This window comes from Eleutherodactylus coqui, chromosome 12 (genome assembly GCF_035609145.1).
Source record: "Eleutherodactylus coqui strain aEleCoq1 chromosome 12, aEleCoq1.hap1, whole genome shotgun sequence".
Classification (NCBI taxonomy): domain Eukaryota; kingdom Metazoa; phylum Chordata; class Amphibia; order Anura; family Eleutherodactylidae; genus Eleutherodactylus; species Eleutherodactylus coqui.
The window spans coordinates 104,346,219-104,366,841 of NC_089848.1; the positions used below are offsets into that span (position 1 = coordinate 104,346,219).

General features: G+C 47.3%; 1 protein-coding gene across 2 annotated transcripts in view; it reads left to right on the top strand.

Annotated features, from left to right (window-relative positions):
* Positions 1-20,623, top strand: part of WDR37 (WD repeat domain 37) — a 142,545-nt gene that overhangs the window by 8,552 nt on the left and 113,370 nt on the right. Inside the window, exon 2 of one of the 2 annotated variants that reach the window (XM_066585146.1) lies at positions 5,752-5,819. The exons of the other annotated variant lie outside the window; for it this stretch is intronic. The gene's annotated coding sequence lies outside the window, so the exon portion shown is untranslated. The remainder of the gene's footprint in view (positions 1-5,751; positions 5,820-20,623) is intronic. 2 annotated transcript variants of the gene reach the window in all.

Sequence of the window (20,623 nt, forward strand, 5' to 3'; positions counted from 1 at the left end):
TCCTTTTTTTATCAATTCCTCTGCAGTGAAGATGGTTTTCTTTTTAAGTCTTGTAGTGTCCCCAACGGGGCCCACGATTAACATCTGTAAGGTGCAATACAAACTTGAAGAGTTCTGTTTCATTTGCTTTTTTAAAAAAATTGCCATTCTGGCTGTTTGATATCAATACACGTATGAAGAAACTGTCTTTACTCTTGAAACATCCTCTTAGAATCATTGTGTGTGTATATGTGTATATATATGTATGTGTGTGTGTGTGTGTGTGTGTGTATGAAATATGCACGCATGAGGCTGTCTTCTAAGTAAAAAAAATGTGCCTGCACAAGTGTTATTGTGACTACTTCTGAGTGCATGACTTGTGTCTTTACATTGAGTTCTGGAGGAAGCTGCGGTAGTCCTTGTCTGTTGGGTTCTAGGAGCAGAAATCTTCATGAAGAACGATTGTTGGGTGTTCCTGGAGTTCTCTTCTGGTATTTCTCGACATTTCCCTGAAGTGTTTGTGGCGTTGGACTTCTCTCGCTCGCCCGTGCTGCATTGTGTGCCCTGATTGTCTTATGCTTACTATGGAGTTCACTAAAAGTTCTTACCTCGCTTGCCAAAGTTCCTTGGAACTAAGAAGTTCTGTCCCTGCCCAATGACACAGTGTTTCCATGGGTGGTAGCATAGAAATGCACAAAGAGCGAGGCGGCTCCAGCTGGACAGTGGAAGTGCTATAAGCTCAGTATATGGCCCGCATGTAGAGCCCAATACTTCAATTACTTACAGGTCCAATTTTTTTTTGTTTGTTTTTAGATTCTATTGTCTTTACCTGACTATAGGGGGCGGCCATCTTGCCTGAGCTGCTGTTAAGAGCATTTACAGATATGCTTTACAGCAGCCTCACGGACTAGTCACAAAATGGTCTGAACCTCGCCCACTGACTTCTGTGGGAGAGGGTTGTGGGCAAACTCCATGCAGGGAGGGGGAGGAGGTAAACTTTGGCATTCTCTACTGTGTATATATAGGTGCTATATCTTATTGTAATCCTGCCTGTGATGATGTTTCTCTACAGAACAGGAAGTGTCAGACTTTTATTAGACCTAGTGGTCAGTGTGAGAACTGCAGGATTTTAGGATTTTTTTTTTTTTTTTAAATATAGCTTATGGCAATGAAAATAAATTGTAAAAAAAATCACAAAATGTTTAATATTAACCCTTGATTTACGCACAAGGTAACTTTCTGATGACATGTTCCCTCTATTGGTTTCTGATATTCTTCGCAATCTTATGTTCGTTTTTGAGTGTATTTTATCATCTGCAGAAGCTAATGTGGTCGCAAAACTTTTAGTGCCAAGGCCTGCACCGCAGCCTGGGACGCAATTCATATTGCGATGGCAAAACTAACTGCAGCTCTACTATACTGCATCCCAATGTTGGTGAATTCTGTCCCATTGCAACTTGCAGATTACCGAGGCCGCGACCGGGCCGTTGCAAGAGATCCAACCCTGATGAACCTGACAAGAGTATTATGTCATCTGCAGTAATGTACCAGAGCATAACCCCCAGTTCATATGCCTTATAACAAAAATCGTGGCATGCTCGAACTTTATGTTCCTCGGAATGCATTGCCCATTGATTTCAATGGGAGCTTTAGGCCTCATGCCCGCAGCCGGGTCAGATTCCGACTGCGAAATCTCACAGCGGAATCAGACCCGATGCCCAGCCAAAGGTCTACTCGCCCGCCGGATTCGCATGTGCGCCAGTCTGAGTTTCTTGGACCAATATAGCACTCACCGCTTAACCCCAGGCTGTTTTGTAGCTTAGGAACCAGACACTTTCTAGGGATTTTACCCATGTGGGGGTTTTACTGCCCTTTTTTTTTTTTTAACTTCAGCTACCAAAATTATTTTTGCTGTGTTTTTTTTGTCCTGTGACATGTAGGGCTGTTTTTTTATATATCGTTTTCTCTTTGTCGATGACTCCCCCTCTTCCCCCCCCCCCCCCCCTGTTTTTTGAGGGGGGTAAAAAGCTTTAAAAAAAATATATTAAAAAAAAAAAAAAAAAAAAAAAAAATATATATATTTTTTTTTATATATATATATTTTGTTTTGAACAGTTTGATATATAATACTGTATAGTTTCGGATTACAGGGTGCGTACGGCGACTGTTTTGGTCGGCGTCTGCTTTGGGTGGTTTTCTTTTTTTATGTATATATTTTTACTTTATTCCGTAATTTTGTTTTACTTATTTATCTAAATTTTTTTTCTCCTTCTATGTGACCCATGGCATTATATAAGACTACTTGGGGTCATGTATAACCTGTTTTTTTTCCACTGTATGCCTGGTGTGACAGTAGTTGCTGGCAGAGCTGATCGGGATCTGCTGGGATCCTATAGTTCTGCTGTGTCAGGGGATCCCGGCAGTCACGGGACCACCGGCTCGATACAGTTACACTTCTTAGTACATAGCACTCATTGTGCGCTGTGTACTAGGGAGAGGAGAAAGCAGAAGGGGTTGAAAAACACTTCTCCCTTCTCCTCCAGGTTATCAGCTGTGACTAACAACTCACAGCTCAACCTGCTTCTGATTTATTGCAAAAGCAGGGGCTTTATTCCCCGCCATGTTTTTTCTTCTTCTATCGGCTGGGATTAAAGCCCAGGAACATGCGCCATAAATTTACAGTGCTTGGTCCTTAATGAGTTAAATAGGAGCAGTTACCCGTTCTTGTTGACTTTCTGCTTTCCTAGTATTTCCGGAAGGCTATATGCGTGAGGCTATCTTATAATTCTACATTCCCCTGGCGCTGGTGCTACAGGAAAATGTCTAGCTGTTTACAGATTTCCTTGGCAAAACCAGGTAATTGCTGGGGGTATTGAAAAGGGCACCCAGGACAATCAGCTGTTCACAGATGGGGATGGGACGGGGTTAATGCAGCACAGTATTTGGCTGGATTCACATGTTCAGTCGCTGCTAGCGGCCATGTTTGCTGGCATATGGATAGAGATAGAAGGGCGGGCATACACCACAGATTACTATGCGGAGAAGCTCGCACAGTTGCGGTGTACGGATGGCGCTCGTGACTGCTTGTTCAGCAGTATTTTGCACCTGAGCAATTCTCCCCCATATAGCAATCTGCCCGTCTGCTGGGGGTTGCGGTTCTACACCTAAGGCTGTTTTCACATGACCAGATTTTATTTGTGGATTCGGTACTCTCTCACGTTCGGCGGTAAAATGCGGGCATTGATAGGCATATATTTTCCTTCTTTTTTTTCCCCTGCACACATGCAAATACGAGTGGCGTATTCTACAAGTGGCAGAAAAATCGCAGCATGCATTGTTTTACCACGGACTCTGCGTGTTTGGCCTCCGTTGATATCGATGGAGCCGTCGGACCCGCCGCCCGTTTGCACTTAACATTGGCGCTGGAAATATAACAAATACTGTAATGCGCATGACTGCTGGCGAGCCTCCGCGGTCATATGCAGTATATAGGGTCACCGGCCACGCTCACAGCCGAAATCCGCTGCGGGCCTCACGCACGCAGAATGCGACCCAGTCGTATGAGCCCGGCCTCACCTCGTATTTTGTATCAGTAAGGGCTTATTCAGATGCGCTGAACTCTCACCCCCTCTCTGCCACTATTTGCAATGGGAGGGGCGGAACTTGGCTTCGCCCTCGTTCCGTCCCTCCCATTGCAAACATTGGCGAGGGGCGGAGAGGGGGTGGGAGCTCAGTGCACTGCGCCCGGCACGCCTCCTCCCCTTGGAGAAAGGGACAGCGTATATCGGCCGGGCGTGAAAACCCGGCTGATATACGGACATGTGAATAAGCTCTAAGGCTGTGTTTACACGGGAGAGCGTGATACACGTCTGAGAAAGTCGGATCTACGCTCACTTTTTCTGCGATTGCTGAAAAACGAATCTCGCTCTTGCAAATTGTATGGCGCGTGCGTGCCGGGCAATTATTTTTCACGCTTTGTGTCCTTTTCCGTGATTGGATTGACATGTTGCGCACGTAGTTTACGCACGGTCATCAAAGGGGTTGTGACCAGATATAGAGTTATTCCCTGTCCGCAGCATAGGGGGTAACGTTTCAGTCGCGGGGATCCCCACTGATGGCAAGAATAACACGGTCCTCGCATGAATGGCGGTCACTCATACACTCCATACATTTTAATGGGAGTTCCAGAAATTGGCGTATACAAGTGCTCTGTAATCTCCGGCACTCCCATAGACATTAATGGAGCAGTGGCGTACATGCTCAACCCGTTGTTGGCATCAGTGGGGCTCCCAGCTGTAGGACCCCACCAATCAGACAGTTCTCTCCTGTCCTGCAAATGGAGGATTAGTTTCTTGGCACGATTTCCCCTCCTAACGATGAAACTGCTTCTAGCTCCAATCAGTTTCCCAATCATCTGTGCGGTTCCATCCGCATGCCGGGCGCGGCGCCCCTCGCTGACTAATGCGTTGTGTAAGCGCTTGTAAAGTGACCGCCGGTCCGTGGAAGGGTTTCCTTGAAAGCTGCTATCTGGCTCGTGGTTTGGCAGCGCACGAGTTCTGGGCTTCGTCTCTTCATCAGCCTCATCGTATCAAGTAGCATCCGAATAGAGAAATCTCGTTTGTCTGGGTGCGACAATGTAATAATTACTGGACGTCCGTCATTCGTACCGGCGCTATCGGACGCCAGGAATTCTCAACGGAACTCATTAGGGCTAATTATTACAATGGAGATCACTCCGTTCTATGTTGAGTACCGGCGATAGTAATTTTTGCATTCTGGTATCAATGCGTAACGTGAACCTTCCAATCAAGAGAAGAGCAATAAATATATTAGTGACCCCCTCCCCCCCCCCCCCCCACAATTTCTTTCAAAAATTGTATCCTGGGACTGAGGACTCGGGGTACATGACCTGCAGTTGTTCTTCTCTGCTGGCCCTCTGAGCTGCGGATTCCAAGAGCCTGCAGGCTGTATTCTACCTAATGTGCACTGCTCTCTAATTAGCCAGCACTGATCACATGAGGAGCACTGGCCAATCAGGGAGCAGGTATAGTACATCGGTAGTCTAACACTATCAGTGCACTGTGGAGCATTGGGTAGGCTGAAGATTGCGTCGGATAGCTGAAAACAGGACATGTAACCTGTGAATTGGAGGGACTGCGGAGAAGAACCCTGGCAGGTAATCTAAGCCACTTTTGTCCTGCAATGGGCGGATAGCTTTAAGAAACTTTATGCCCTTTAATGATTTGAAGGGGTGTTCTGGGACTTTTACTATTGGTGACCTATCCTCAGGATAGATTAGTAGTTGATGGGCGGGGGCCACTGATCTGGTTTCCCGCTGATCGGGCCTGCTGTCATAATACTGGGCCGGACATCCACATCAGTGGTCAAGGTCAGACACTGCTGAGGCCTCATTACCAATGAAATGGGAGCAATGCCCCCTACTGTATTATACTACCAGCAATGACAAGCCGGATATGTATTAGGAGGCATCGCTCTCATTAATATCAGTGGGAGGGAGGCCGTCTATTACACTTCTGGCCCTGACGGCTGATGATGACATCTGACTTATGGCACTCACAGCGGCCGGATAATCTGCTGGTTGGCGGTGGACCCAAGCGATGGACCCCCGCTGATGACCTATTCTCAGGATAGATCACCAAAAGTTCATCCATAGTAAAGGCCCTGTGATACTCCTTTAAACATCTACTGATACGTACAGCATTTGTGTCCCTATATATGTATATTCAGACATTCCTTTCCCCTTAATTTTAGGTTATTTGACCCCCTACCAGATGTTATAGAACCCTAATGGGCCAGAAGGACACCTCTACTTAATACCGGTGAGTACGCTGGGAATGTATTATGGCATCCTGATGTAAGATGACACAGAAGTCACAAATTACAAGGGAAGGCATCACAATAGGGGGGTTTATATACTGCTACTAGTGCTAAAAGGGCTGGTCTAGGAATGGCATAAATGGCTGCTGTCAGTGCAGCCTGTGGAAATCCGTCCTACGATGGAAAAAATGATACACCGCCTGGATATAAAAGGGGTGGAGCTTAAATGGTAGCCCTCCCTTCAGGGCACAGCTAGGCTCCGCCCACTTCCCTCTTTGGGCTGCATATGAGTTCTCCCATCCCATGATGGGTTTCCATAAGCTTCACTTAGATCGGCTCTTTTATACCGTGACCTTTTTTAGGTAAAGATATTTTTCCTCTATCTGCAGCATGGGGAATTAATGTCTGATTGCTTAGGGTTCGGTTGCTGGGACCCCCAATGATCCCAAGACGGGTGCACCCAAATGGCCAATGTGAATGCGCCAGAGGTGCGCATGCACAACTGTCGCTCCATTTACTTCTACGGGACAGGTGGAGATTGGCGCACTTGGCATTTTCCCTCCATCTCAGAAGTGTGAATGGATCGATAGTCACGTAAACGCAACACCGTTCTCACATGAGGCAGTCGGGGGCGCTGGTGTAGCAGGGTGTACATGCTTTTGGGCATCCACCAATCAGACATTTATCCCCTATACCGTAGATGGGGGGTGAATGTCTTTAATGGCAAAATCCATTTAACCCCTTAGTGACTCAACCTTTTTTGTTCTCTTCATTTTTGGTTTCTCCTTCCCACTTTTATTTTCCCATCAATGTGGCCGTCCCAATGATTGTTTTTTGCAGGAGGAGTTATTTTTCAATTGTACTATTTAAAGCACCCCTCCTCTTCTGCTGTGATCCAGTGCTGCGCCCCGCTATGGTCCTGATGTGGGTTGTGCCGAATGTGAGCAGGAGTCACCTGACCGCTGCAGTGTCACCACCTGTTCTGGTATCAGCTCTCCCATGCTGGGCAGCATGGAGCCTGGGGTTGAGAATGGTGACGCTGCAGCCTTCAAGTGACTCTGCTGCCATCCTCTGCCACAACTAACACCAGGTCTACAGCGGGGCTGCAGCGCTGGATCGGGGCAGCAGAGGACAGGTAAATCCTGCTGCTTTCGTTGTTTCAGCGCAGTTGGTGGTATAGGGGAAGTGTTGTCCGGTAAGCAGTAAATGAGATTATTGATAAATCGTTTTGGGGTGCTTTCACATGAAATTGCACATAAAAAGATCACATTATCTTAATTGGGTTAGTTTTACATGAGGAATATTTCTTTTTTTGTTTTTCTCTTGCAGCAATGCCGTGAGAGAGAAAAATCGCAGTATGTTCTATTCTTCCCTATGGGAGCAAAAAAATATTGCATTGCACTCGCATGTACCGTATTTTTCGCTTTATAAGATGCATTCTCTACACCCCACCACCCCCAAAGTAGGGGGAGGGGTCAGTGTATCCTATGAAGCGAACGTGCTGAAATTCGAACCCGGCTGGACGCTGTGTGAAAAGGATTGCACATCGCTATCACACAACTGCTGGCCGGGATCGCATCCATAACAGGGGAGGGGAGCCGCCGGTACTAACGGCTGCTCATCATTCAGCTGTTCATACGAGCGGCTCTCCTCCCATGCAATGGAGTCGGCGGCTGTGTGATAAGGATCCCACGTCCGCTCCATAGCACAAATCGAGATACGCCCGTACATACAGCTGATTGGTGGAGGCGGGGAAGCAACAGCAGTTCTTGCCGGTGCTCCCCAATCAGCTGTATGTACAGGCAGCTCTCCTCCCCTACTATGGAGCTGACCTGCGATCCTTATCACACAGCTGCCGGCTCCAAAGCAGGGGAGGAGAGCCGCCTGTACATACAGCTAATTGGTGCCTAGTTGTGCTGAAATTTATACATCGTGCCTCACCATAATGAGACATGCCATGCAGGGGGCCTGAAAAGTTGGGTGACAACTAGAGATGAGCGAACGTACTCGTAATGAGTACTTATGCACCCGAGTACCGCCATTTTCGAGTACTTCAGTACTCGGGCGTAAAGATTCGGGGGGCGGGGAGAGGCGCGGCGGTGCGGGGGGGAGCAGCGGGGAACAGGGGGGAGCCCTCTCTCTCCCTCTCCCCCCCCCCCCCCACTCCCCACTGCTACCCCCCGTGCCGCCACGGCGCCCCCCGAGTCTTTACGCGCGAGTACTGCTGTACTCAAAAATGGCGGTGCTCGGGTGCGTAAGTACTCGTAACGAGTACGTTCGCTCATCTCTAGTGACAACTAATGGAATCATCATTACATTGTCGCTCAGCTCTTCCAGGATCCTGAATGTCAGCTGTAAGCATTTATACCAAATACATCCATAGAACTAGTCTAACATGGCATTCAAGGCTCCTGGAAAGCTTTGTGATAGGTAATAAGACCACCACTACATTTACACTCAGCAGGTTGACTTAGTGGTATATACTAAATTCAGAGGCAGTACTTCTGCTCTTTATTCCTCCCTCACTGCCTGGTCTGGGGAGTTCAAAATATTTTTTTCCTATTTTCCTCCTCTAAAACCTATGTGCGTCTTATCATCAGGTGCGTCTTATAAAGCGAAAAATATGGTAAATGCAGGTTTCATAAGTGCGATACAAAATGCGTGTTTTTATTTTTTTCACACGTGAAAATTGCAAGTGATGCTGTGTTTTTTGTTTTTTTTTGTAACACTAATGGCCCCTTTACATGCAAAGATAACCTTTCATTTCATGGCTATTAACACTTTATCATCTTCCTTTGCATGTAAAAGGACCCCAGAAGTTGTTTGCTGAGCCCAGCTCATGTTTAAACACCGCCCTGCTGTGCAAACAGCTTTTGGCACATTCCATTGTTCTCCTTGCAACTAGTATAAGCATGGGCCAAGGAGAATGTCTTTTGAAAGATGAGTGAAATACATTCAAATAGAATGTATTTTCTAAGACCTTCAGCGGCTGAATGATGGAATTTAAGTGAACCAATATCCATCGTTTAAACGAAAAGTACAGAATGCGCGTGTTTACCTGTAACCATTATCACTCATTTTCACCTGTCTGGACGAATTTTGAGCGATATTTATTGCGTGTAAAAGGGCATAAAGTCAGAGACCATAAAACTTCCACATCTTTATTAGAGTGTGTGTGTGTGTGTGTGTGTGTGCGCGTGCATGCCTCTTCAAATCCATTTCATTATGCCTGAGGGCGACTCCTGAGAGGTTTGAGAGCTACCTATAACATCATGTATTTTTGTTAGCCATTGAAAGATATCATATCTACAAGATTACTTGGTTTCTCTTGCGGAGAACAATCACTTTTTGCTCAACACATCACACTCGCATAAAAGATGGTGGGCCTACATGTGTGGTGATGTCTGAATTTCTCGGACTGCCATCGCACTCGCCTGTGTGAATATACCCTTAAATAGAATTAAGAAGCTGAAAGCAACCAAACGGTAAAATCCGTTAGAGCTGCAGGGGTCGGGCGTTGCGGTTTTTGGCATGTTGCAGAGGAATGCTTGACATGTAGCGGGTGCCCCATGCATTTGTTCTGTGTCATGGCATTCATTGTTTGCATTGCCTGTGATTGCTTCTTGCATATCTGCTCGCTGCTCTTAGGAACGGTTCAGTGCTCTCCTAAGCCGTTGGATGCAGCCTGAATTCTTGATTTCTTGACTTTTATTTCAGCCGTGGAAGGCAAAAGCATTTTATTCAGGTTGCTCTGAAAAGCTTATGGGCATGCCCCTGCATCCTACTATATGTGCACGTTTATAAAGGACTTAGTAGGAATTTAGGTATATAGCAATTTAAAAAAACGCCCATTATGGTAGTTCTGGGTCAGATGGCTTAATTTCCATTTTCTTTTCTACTTTCCTTTTGCAAAAAAAAAGGTTCCCTAAGTGGAGCCGGAAGAAGGAGTGTATATATATATATATATATATATATATATATATATATATATATATATTGTGATGATGCAGGGGTCCTCGACCCGCTGCCTCTCTGTCATTGACTATAGTGAAGAAACCGCCATAATGCTAATAACGGGAGGAGGAAGCCTACACAGAATCTGACTCCTTCTCCCGGCACCGGGTCACTAGAACATACATGGAGCATCGAACCTGATGCAGCCGCTTACAGGGGTATTCCCATCTTGGGAACCCCATTCCGATGTGCCGCTTATTGAATAGTAAAGCACTCATCAGGGCCGTGTCTGTTTCACAAATGTTCAGTTTGCTTACAAAGCTGTAGTCCTCTTATAGTTTCTGGAAATGTCTGCGTGGAGGGTGGGGGTCAGCGACGACACAGCGGCGCACTCAGTTAATGTAAAAGTCTGAATAACTTTATTTGCTTGACTTTTCAGCAGTTGCAAGAAAATCCAGTGCAAACACTGGTGGCACATATACTTGGGGTTCTGAAAATGATAAACACTTGCCCATCAAGGCACTAACTACTACACCGTGGCCTAGCGCCACTGCAAGTATCACAACCGCCCTCTCGGGGAGTAGCTCCAGCTCCCTCTCAGAGCCTTGCCTAGCTCTGGCTTCTGGCAGCAGCACTGCTCTGGCATTGAGCTCTCTCAGCAGCAGCACTGCTCTGGCATTGAGCTCTCTCAGCAGCAGCTCTGGCTTTCAGCTCCAGCTTGCAGTAAGGAATTGAATGTGGCTGGAGATTATAACTACAGGGCTGTCCCTGCTGATTAGCACACTTTCAGTATACAGAAGGCCTGATTATAGCCCCCTGCAGGCCATTTGTGTACCACCTTGTCACACGTTGTTTACTGCTCATTGCCAGGGGAATCAACCGGTCAACTTCTTACCCAGTGTGAGAGTCTGCTCGGTGGCCGGTATTTCTGGAGTGCATGCGCAGTAGTGTCGGCCATCAGTTACCACAGCGCCCTGCTGTCTCTGAACAACACGGACTTATTCGTGGTGCTCAGAAGCCTTTTTCTACAAAGAAACAGCATCGGTAGCTGGTGGGCGGCCACTATTGCGCATGAGCTCCAGAGATCCTGGCCGCCCAGCTGCATATGGCGTTAGCAGTGCTCAAGCGCCGGCCACCTTTATCCCATATTGTGCATGCTGCTAGGCCATCGCTGTACCTTTTACACTTACAGTATACCAAAGATGTACATGGGATATCATTGCATCCTCTGTTTATGTCCAAAACACTAACCCTCTATACCGAAGACATTACTGCATCCAAAAACCTGCATGAGATCGAAGAGCCAGAGATTGGAGCCCACAGCCCTGCACCCCATCCTCCATATGCCCAATGCATGCGGTATGTGATATGTTATTGCATCTTTTATCTATACCGTACATACAGTATAACTTATCCCTGCGCACGCTTTACTTAGGCGGAACATCACTGCAACCTATACCCTAACTTAAGACACATCTGAAATACCACTGCACAGGTATATACCTTACACATACATTAAAGGGGTGTCCCTAAACATGGCCAAGATCAGAACACTGCTGATTATGAGTTGGCCGGGTTGGTGGAAACTTCTGAGCTCAGGTGATCTATGCTGTTTCAGGAAATTCCCGTAGACTTCTATGGGAGTCAAGGAAGCGGCATTGCACAGCGAGCATCGGCAGCTCCTAAGTTAGGGCAATGGTCTGGCTGTCTGTGCTAAGCAGTTTATGTAACTCACATTGACTTCTTTTGGGGATAAGTAAAAGGCGCGGCCTCAAGATCCGTACACATCCCAGAGGTGGGACCTACACCCACCAGACATCTATGGCATATCCCTTGGATGTGAATGCCCCTTTTAACCCTTTCCAATCCAATTTGTATCCTGGTTTTCCTAGGGGGCTTACTCTTTTTCTGCCTTTATACAACGGCGCTATCTGCTGGCTAAAGCCAGTACTGCATGAGGTGACACGTTGGATAGGCTCTGACAGCAGAGAGGCTGGCAATATACAGTAAGAGAACCCTGACGGACGTCTTCCAACATCAGAGCTGTACAGCCTTAAATCATGTCTTCAGATGTCAGACAGTGGATTGGAAAGGGGTTAAGCATTGCTGTACCTCTTACACCCCTAGGGTGTGTTCATACGTAGCGTATTCTGGTGTGGAACTGCTCCAGTCTGCACGGGGCAGATAAGTAGTGTCGTGGCTCCAGCCGTGGCCGGAAGAAGCAGGGCTCACACAATGTGCCTGGACAGAGGACGGGTGGGGAAGTGCTGCTGACGTAACCTTACTTCTCTCACTGTGCACATAAGTCGGGACCAGTTTCTCAGACCCATCAGGACAAGTCCTGCTTTATGGTCTTCATACCCATTAGATTTCAGTTGTCCAAACTTGCTAATAACTGCAGGGCTGGACGACTCTAGGATGTTTTTGAGGGTGGCTTAACTTTCCTTTGGGCCAAGACAAATGGGTGGGCTTATCGCCATGTGTAAGGGGCTGTGCATACCTATATCTATAGTGTTCCCTTCGCGTACTGGCTGGAAGGAAGAAGCAAAGAGTAGTCAACGATGTTCGGTCAAATTGAAGGGACATCGACTCCGGAGCTGCGCAGAGGAATCGGGCACCCGGTTGCGATGACATGGTTGTGCTGGAGTGCCAGTCTGTACGCATCGCCACTGCACGGAGGTGGTGTGAGAAGCTACGTAGAGCAGCTAGGAGCGCCTCCAACCATCAGTGGATCACGAAAATAAGTGTCTTCTAAGTCTTAATTGGCTGAAACAGTGTTAAAATAACACAAAAGGAGCTCTACTTGCCTCTCCTCTGTTGTGGGGGTTCAGCACTGTCGCCCCACGTCCTTCTGGTGTGTCATGTGGAAAATGTCATCACAGGAAGTCACATGACTTCTGCAACCAATTAGAGGCTGCGGGGTCATTCTGAACTCCTGGCATCATGGCACCCAGGAAGTGAGTGCTGATACCAAGAGGACTTCCACAATGAACACTGGGAGGACAGCTCTGGATCCCCGTGGTGAAGGAGAGGTTAGTACTGCTCTTTTGTTTTACAGCAGTTGCAGCAATTGGGGTGAATGTTGTTGGGTAATTGGACAACCCCTTTAAGGCCGGGGAAGACGGCATCGGACAGCACAGACACCCGCTTTTCAAGGCAGTTTTTGGAGGTCTTCTATGGAACCAAACTTTTATTAGAGTTGTTTCATATCTGCGTCAGAAACTTTGTCCAGAGATTCCGTCGCAGATCCGGCTGTAAATACCAGAAGTAAAAGCATTTTTTTCTTCCATCCCAAAACCGGTCAGCGAGGCGGCATGTGGGTGGATACAGTCCGAGGGGGTCCGCCCGACGCTGTTCGGATGCAGGGACTCCTTTTTCCTGCTCTTTGAAAGGAGTAGTAAAGCGGCATTCCCATCGTCGGTGTGAAATCAGCCTTACCAAGTAAACTGCACAGCCATTAACAACCCACAGCCAATGAGCACTTGGATCGTTAGCGAGCTGCACTACCCCGCATCACCAGCAGGGTTGTCCGCCGCATCAGTGCCACAATTAAGCTGTGCGCCGACTTGTGCGTGGAGCTATACCCGGGGAGTCCCTACTAGAGAACATCCCGTCATTCTTGTAGCACCTTGTTAAATGCTGATGCCTTTTTGAAGTTGCTACGACCTGCGTACTGTACCTGCGTGATCACTGCCGAGCGGCACAGGGGGCTTCATGTTTACTCTGACATACCATGCGCCAACCTTCGGGCATCTCGTACAAGAAATCTCTGCCACGGATTAGCTGGGTTGGGCGTCCGCAGCCGTTGGGGACGTCAGTCGGAAGCACGCTGCTTTGATTCTCCTTGTCTCTGCGGAGCGAGAAGCTGTAGGATCCCCGGAGCTTCTGTTGTGGGTAAATGAGGAGAAATTGCTCAATTTAATGATTAAACGGTCTAATGACAACGCCGCCAGTCCTTGGGTACTCTGAGACCAGCGAAGCATTCAGTAAGGAGTGTTTGTCATTGGAAAAGGCATAAAAAGGACGTAGTTTTGTTCTGCCGCTCCAGGTTTTAAGAGGGTAGACAAAAATGTTTATTTTTGCTATACTATGCAATGGCGGTTTCCTTAGATGGTGAGAAGACCGTTGATGTACCCGACTACCGTCTTGCTGAAACTCCTCCCTGTTGACAGGCGATGAGGATTGGATGGGTGCTAAATGTCGTTTGTGGGGAGAACCTCTTTAGACACTTAAAGGGGAGTTTCTCAAGCTCGGGGCCGTATATTCGGATTGTGTGTCTCCGAACCATCGCAGAAAATTCGCTGCATGTCTAATTTCAGTGATGAGAATAGGTCAAGCAATGTGCGGGGTCTGTGAAGACTCAGCTAAAAGCATTGCCAAAAAGTTTCTGTCACAAGTATTTATTTTTTGCTCAAAAAATTGCAACTTTTTTATTTTTACACGGCCTCTCATCGAGAAGCGGACGGAATCCGATCCGCCCGTGCAATGAACTATGACTCGGGCAGGATGGCCGCCCCCCATAGGCGTGTACAGACAGTAGAATAAGAAAAAAACTCCAATCAGAAATTTAAAAGCAGATTTGGAAAATGTTTTACTTCCTGGTTTTAATTAGTAAAAGTAAACACAGTAAATCTATACGTTCCCTTTTAAAGGGGTTAAACCCAAGCAGAGGAGTGTAGCCGCAGGAAGCGGGAGGTATGGCTTGGGCGTTGGTTTATTAATGATGGAGAGAAGTTTGTGGATCCCCCGGCCGACATCCTGCACCCTCCCAGGGGGCGTTAATAATTCAGGTAAATCGGCACACTTAAAGGCTCTTACTATAATCTTCTGTCACCTACATTAGTTGTACCGCCAGCTCCGCACACTCGGTGTATGATAAAAGCTTTGGGCAGAAGTCCTCTGTCCATTGACTATATCTATTTGCCCTGTAAGTGTAATGGAGGAGAGCAGTGTCTTGTGGGAAGGCGAAGAAAGGTGTGGGTATTGTCCGGTAGCTGTCACTCCGTCAGCAATGTAGAGCTGGAATGCTGGTGTACCCGCTGTTCCTGAAGTGTCCACTGGTGGGGTGGCTTTGTGTGCGTGTTTCTTTTATAAGCCCCCCCTCCCCCCCCCCGATTGGCACTCATGTTTGTAGCAGCCTCATGTCATCGCCTCGCGCCATTTCCACACTTTGTGGTTTTCTGCAGCCAAAAATCCACAGCAAGATTTGATGCAAATCCCCTTAAACATCTGCCTGCACCAAAGTCTGCAACCCTACCCAAGGAGGGCTTTACAAGACTAATAAGACTAGGCCTCATGTCCACTGGGAAATTCGGGCCTGTGCCAATTCTCCATGCAGAATCCCGCAGCGGGTCCCTCCTTTCCCGCAAACTTGAGGCCTGAAAATAGATTTTACTTACCTGTCCGGTCGCTGCGGCCATCTGTCGCGGCCGGATCTTCTTTTTTTTTCTTCTGCCCGGTGGATGTGCTTGGCACGACGGCAGTGTGTCGGGTGCATGCGCTGTTTTTTTTCCCCCTTAAACTCCTGCTCTCCCGTGGCACAGCAGAAATTCAGCTGTGGGTGTCCTGCGGATCCGGACGGCTTCAAGGGAAGCCTGCGGGAGCCGTCCGTGCGGGAAACCTGCAGAAAATGGAGCATGCTGCAGGTGATTTCCCGCACGTGCGATCCACGCGGTAGGAAAAAATGACATTCGCAGGTATTTACTTACCTGTGGGTGTCCAATGCATCCCTATTGGGCGCGGATCACACGTGTGGGAAACCCGCACGAATTTGCTAAATAGAATTGTCCAGTGGACATGAGGCCTTAGGCCACCGAAATCCGGCCGTGGGCATTAGGCCTTAGCGGTGGAAATCAGAAGCGTTTCACTGCAGCTATAATTCCGCAGCATGAAATTACCCGCAGCATATCCTATTTGCTGCGGGTATACGCGCAGACGGCTACCATTGTAGTCAATGGAAGCCGCCCGACACGCTATACTTCCACTGTACCACAGCGGAAGTATAGCGTGAATACGCGCCCTGCCCACCGCCGAGTGAAAACCCTGAATCCAAAATTGGATTGCCAAGGGTTAAAGGATTGTCCGGCTTAAATATTTCTTGTAATGTAACAAACCAGATCATACTTTCCCTCTTCCTGCTCCCCACAAGTCTCCCTTGTGACTTCCTGTTTACAGGCTGCAGCAGCATGTGTATGGGGCGTCACAGGCTGCTGCAGCCAATGACTGTGCACAGTGATTGATTGCTGAGTGCTCTCGCTGGCTGAATACAGCAGCCTGTGACTTCCCATACACAGGTTGCTGCAGCTTGTATACATTATATCAGTGCGGAGACCCCAAGCTGCCGGCGGGGGGTTAGCAGGGAGACGGGAGTATGAAATGATTTATTTTGCAGCTTGGGAAGCATTATTTTACAAGAAACATTTGTCGAACGATCCCTTCTGGACTACACGCACACGGCAGACTGACTTCATGGAATATAGGGCAGATTTGAAAAATGCTAGCAAAATCTTGTTCAGTGTTCTCACCCGTGTGAAGGCGGCCAAAGGGATTAAAGTACTTGTAGTAAAAATGGCAAGATTATATATATTTATTTTACGGGATTGAAAAATTAAGCCTACTATGCTTTTCTGTCTAAAGTATTGAGGGGAAAAAAATATACCGTATATACTTGAGTATTAGCCGACCCGAGTATAAGCCGAGTTAATAAGTTTTACCACAAAAACTGTTAAAAGTTATTGACTCGAGTATAAGCCTAGCTAGACTCAAGTATATACTAGGTAAAGAAAAAACGGAATACTCCCCTCCCAGCCCGCGTCTGTCCCCCCGGCAGTGCGGCAGGCTGCTTGAGACTTCTCCCCGCTGTCCTCTCCCTGCTCGGCTTTGGATTCCCCGCCGTTAGCGCTGTGTGTGTAAGCGCTGTGATTGGATCGAGTGCCAGCCAATCACAGCTATTCAATGATGTCATCCACTGAATGGCTGTAAGTGATCAAGCGCCGACTGTGATTGGCTGGCGCTCGATCCAATCACAGTGCTGACAGCGGGGGAATTCAAAGCTGAGCAGGGAGATGGCACCGCCGGGGAGACCATCGTGTCGGGGACACGGACGCAGGCTGGGAGGTGAATATTGCGGGTTTTTTGTCTTTTTTTTTTTTTTTTTTTTTTTACCTCACTCGAGTATAAGCTGAGGGGGGCTTTTCCAGCAAAAAAAAAATGTGCTGAAAAACTAGGCTTATACTCGAGTATATACGGTGTGTGTATATAATATATATATATTTTTAAACCATTCAGTCAATGGTAATGTATGGCCGAACGTTTCCATGTGTTGCAGTGACAAACGTATACATTCTTTGTATGAAGAGCGGATCAAAACATAAACTGCGCATCCGATTTTTAAAACGTAACTTATGCTTAAAATTCTTGCACTTTTACATGTTTCTTCCATATGTGAAATGTATGTGAAATTGCCAGTGTGGCCGGCCCTAAGCCCTACTGACGACTGCGGATTTTCAGCGTACCTTTGCTGTCAGATGGTTACATCCGCCCCGCGGTCCTCGGGCCGTGACCCACTATTTCCTCCCATAGTAAACACTGGTGGTTACGGAGCTTCCTGCTCACATTGGATATGACACAAGCTGCTTGCTGAATGTTTAGTCTGTAGTGCTTCGTACGATGTTTAGGGCCGCCCCGCTCAGCGCCTGGAGCGCGGTGCAGCATACTTGCCTCCCGTGTCGCCTACCTTTTGTCATAACTTAGGCTGGATCAACAAAATGGTGAAGTTATGTAACGTTGTGTTACTTCTTATGTTCTACTGTTTTGGCAACGGTAGCATTTTACTGCTGTGATAACAAATCTCTCAACTGTTTATACACTGAACCAATGGGTGTGATTACAAGGCCGCGCTCGCTGCGTGTCACCCCCGACGCACTATGCCAATAGTCCATTGATTTTTATTGGGCCACTCACACCAGTGGGGTTTTTTTGGCGCTCCTGCAGAAGAAAATCACTGCATGCATTATCTTGGCACGTAGTACACACCAACATAGTGCTTCTGGTCGGACCGTATGCAGCAAATACGCATGGTATTGCGTTCTTGCAGCGCACAAGAGGTTTGCACGTGGTACGCTGCGCTCATGCGAGCCCAGCCTTAGGACATGCACTGGAATACCTACATTTTAACCCTTTCCAATCCAATTTGTATCCTGGTTTTCTAGGGGGCTTACTCTTTTTCTGCCGTTATACGACGGCACTAGATGCTGGCTAAAGCCAGTACTGCATGAGGTGACACGTTGGATAGGCTCCCACAGCAGAGAGGCTGGCAATATACAGTAAGAGAACCCTGACGGATGTCTTCCAACATCGGAGCTGTACAGCCTTAAATCATAATGTCTTCAGACGTCAGACAGTGGATTGGAAAGGGTTAAGTCTCTAAAGTAGAATAAGAAAAGCAGTGCTCTATTGCAGTGTTGCCCAACTCCAGTCCTCAGGGACCACCAACAGGTCATGTTATCAGGATATCCTATAGTAAGAACACCCGTGGCAATGTCTGAGGACAGACGATAATTACATCACCTGTACAAAACTGAGGAAATCCTGAAAACATGATCTGTTGGGGGTCCCTGAGGACTGGGGTTGCGGAATACTGCTCTATTGTGTTTGCAAGCAAATGAAGCAACCAGGGTGAGGATTGAATTACTACAGAACTTTGCTTCCTCCCTGCTGTTGTCAGTTGCAGAAGTAGTTGGAAAATCATGGATACCTTACCTATGGAAGGAGTCACAACTGGTTTGTGTTTGAAAAATGACTTTGCTTGTTATAGTTCTGTGATTACAGCAGCATCAGCACAGTCTGTCATATGCGAGGTCTTCAGGCTTGGGGTATGCTACAGCTAAGAGTACTTGGGGCCAATAGGTTTCAGAGTAATTGCTGAAAAGAGTGATTACGTATGACTGCCATCCCGTGGAAGCACGAGAGCCGGAAGGGAAAGTGAGCCTGAAAAAAAAAATAACAAGAGACACATTGCAATCTGTTTTGGTTCCTTTTTTAACAAAAATACTTGAAAGAAAAGTTCAGCTTCAGGCCGGGCCCTTGCGGGCCCTTGCAGGATTTGGATTGCAGATGTACGCAGCTCTCTTGTATAGTTTTACACTGGCCGATGGTCACCCGAGTGATTGCTCAAAAGTGATTACGGGCGACTATCATCCCGTGTGAACACAGGACTTGGCAGGGCAAGGGAGTGAGAGTCGCTCACATGTTGGAGTCGCTTCGTTTTCACTTCTGCTAAAAGTCAAGCCAGTATCCACCCATGTAAACAGGCAGTCTATCAACGACTGTCTATTTACGTTGAATGGAGGTGGGTGGTCAGAAGAGATCTCCAGCGCGTTCCACATCCCCCTCGGTGATAATCGTTGCAACAACTAGCGCCCAACAGCCATCCCGTGTGAAGTACCCTTTATTTGTAGTATCTGAGAGCGTGTAGTCACGCGTTTTATTGTTATCACTGTAGCAAGTGGAAAAAAAAGTTATGAAAAAAGCATTTCCTGTTGGTAATCTTGAAGTCGGGTTTTCGCCACCACTAGCGCCGATTGTCTTCTGTTGAGGAAACGGTGTTGTGTAACGTCTTTTAGCCTTCCTGTAAATAAGTAATAAAACAAGTCTTCCTGTTTCGAGTGAAAGTTGTTTTCTTGTTTCCAAAAGGCTTTGATGTCTCAAGAGGCTAAAATGCGTGGGTCCCCTGAATAGACTATCGCCATGGTAACTGCAGACACCGTAGACTGCGAACTATTGAGAGAAACCCGCATATAGCTTTCCATGAAAAGTTCAGGAAATTCCTCACTCTCACTTGTGGTGATTTTGATAAAGAATGAGGCAGATACGAGTCCCGATCTCCTGTCAAGGATTCACCGCCCGCCCATCCTGTGTATGATATCCCTTGTTGTTATTGGCCAGCTTGAGACTCGTGCAGCCAAAATTTGGATTTCTGCGTGTTATGGCTCTCGTTTTAATGCAGTGATCACCATTTTTAAAAGGCAATTTTTTTCTATAGTCCCCTCATAGTGCTAATTACCAGGAGTTACATCCGCCTTATACAGGGCAACCAATCTTCCAGAAAATCTGCCGATTCTTGACATCCTCCTCTGACCCCTTTCAGTGACAAGTTGTTTACGTTTACAGGATCCCCTTTTGATGCATGTTTATACTTGATCAGGCCTTTCTGAGTAGACTCGCCACAGCATTACATGAGAAAACCCCTGCGGTCGGCAGTGACATCCCGGCCCCGGCTAGTCTAGCACCGATGACCGGCCTCGTTGCAATCCCTCAGATCGCTGGATTTTCCCATCTAATGTGCATTCGCACTAAACTGATCCATGGAAAACTTGTCACGTTGTTATATGCTGCACTCCGGGGTCATGGGTCTCCTCTCCATACAGGGAAGCGCCAATCGCGAAAAGGTCGGGGGTTCAAGTAAATGGGCTAATTAGGCCGCATCCACACGGGCGACCCCGATTTTGCTGCTGCAAAATAGCTTGGATACAGCTGCTATGTTCACGAGATTTTTCTTGGGAAAAATGTAGCACGGCGCCGCTGCTACCTGCGATTTTCTCGTGCGATTTTTGTAGCGAGAAGGTTAATAGGACTTTCTAGTGTTAAAATCGCATCGCATAAAAATCGCAAGGTCGTGCGATGAACAAGGAGGCTCCATAGGGAAACGGGCTGCAAAACCTAGCAAATCGCAGCTGCTTAGACCATCCCGCGATTTTGCAGCTTCGCAATGTAGCAGCCTGCAAAACATCGCTTGTGTGGACGAACCTGTAGGAAAGCATGGGCTTCAGACATGCGATGTGTAGCACTGTCA